General features: G+C 43.8%; 1 long non-coding RNA gene across 1 annotated transcript; it reads left to right on the top strand.

Annotated features, from left to right (window-relative positions):
* Positions 1-429, top strand: LOC113563870. The gene is made up of 3 exons (XR_003407644.1): positions 1-185; positions 238-273; positions 340-429. It is a non-coding gene; the product is annotated as an uncharacterized LOC113563870 (long non-coding RNA).
* Positions 430-1,100: the final 671 nt, after the last annotated feature.

Here is a 1,100-nt window from a genome sequence, read left to right as displayed (position 1 = left end):
TTTGTTTTGTTGCTTGATGTATAAGTTTTTATTTTTCAGGCTTCATCTTATGTTAGGGAACTGGTCCTGGAATCCCATTCAGTCCGCTGTCGTCAGGGAGCCGCGATCTTAGCATGCAGAAACGGACGAGGAGAGTCTTGCCGGAAAGATGCAGGAAAGTGCAATTTGGGTGGCTGATATATTTGGTGAGTATTCTGGTCAACTTTACAGGTCACAGAGCTCATTTTATTTTTGCAGGCCAAAAGTTAAACATGCCAATGGTGCGCTGGGCAGGTAGAGGATTTTGAGTTTGCGGGTGTTTTGCATTTTATTTTAATTTTTATTTTCTTTACTTTTCAGGTCTACTGGAAAGGGAATGACTGCAATGTTGGAGATTGGCTGTTGACTCCATAGTCTCATAGGCAGCGGAGAGGGAAAAGATAAGTGTATTATATTGTGTGACAATTATATTCTTTACTGAATTGAGCTTTTTTGTTTGTTTTGGTTTTCAGGTTTAATTCTATGGCAAGGAAATCTACCTGGGGAGATGAATTCCTGCCTGCTGCAGCCGAGATGCCCAATCTTGGAAAAACATGGCCGGACTGGGGAGCCTTGTCGTTGTGGTGCCGTGTGTTGTTTAATGCAGGCGGGAATGTGGCATTTAGAAGGATATGGTCGGAGCATCTTTCAGCAGCCGCGATCGTCTGGATAGTTTACTTTATTTTACCTCCTTTGTATTATAGATCTAAATTGTTTGAGAATTTTTTATTAAATAATTGTTAATTTCAAATGCATTTGTTGGCTTATTTAGGATGAGTTAGTAGAGAATTGTATTCATTGTGTTTTAGGAGATATCTTTCTGCTGCCGCATGGCAAACAACCACGGGCAGGGGTGTAAGTTTGTGGCCAGAGATGTTATGCATTTTGGGCGCTTTTTTTGGCGTTCCGTAGACATGTGTAAGTAATATAAGTGTCCGACCCAGAGTTGTCCCGCGCCGCAGTCCAATGGGAGAGGGGTGGTGACTTCTGTCTCGGCTGTGACCGGCTTCTCGGTCGGGGAAGAGGAGCGGAGATATTCTCTGCTAGAGGTGCGCAGGCGATCCGCTGCGCAGCTCAGTTCT

Source organism: Drosophila erecta, unplaced genomic scaffold, assembly GCF_003286155.1.
Source record: "Drosophila erecta strain 14021-0224.00,06,07 unplaced genomic scaffold, DereRS2 tig00000021-arrow-pilon, whole genome shotgun sequence".
NCBI lineage: Eukaryota > Metazoa > Arthropoda > Insecta > Diptera > Drosophilidae > Drosophila > Drosophila erecta.
Note: the sequence above shows the minus strand (reverse complement) of the source record. Positions and strands in the feature narration are given on the sequence as shown.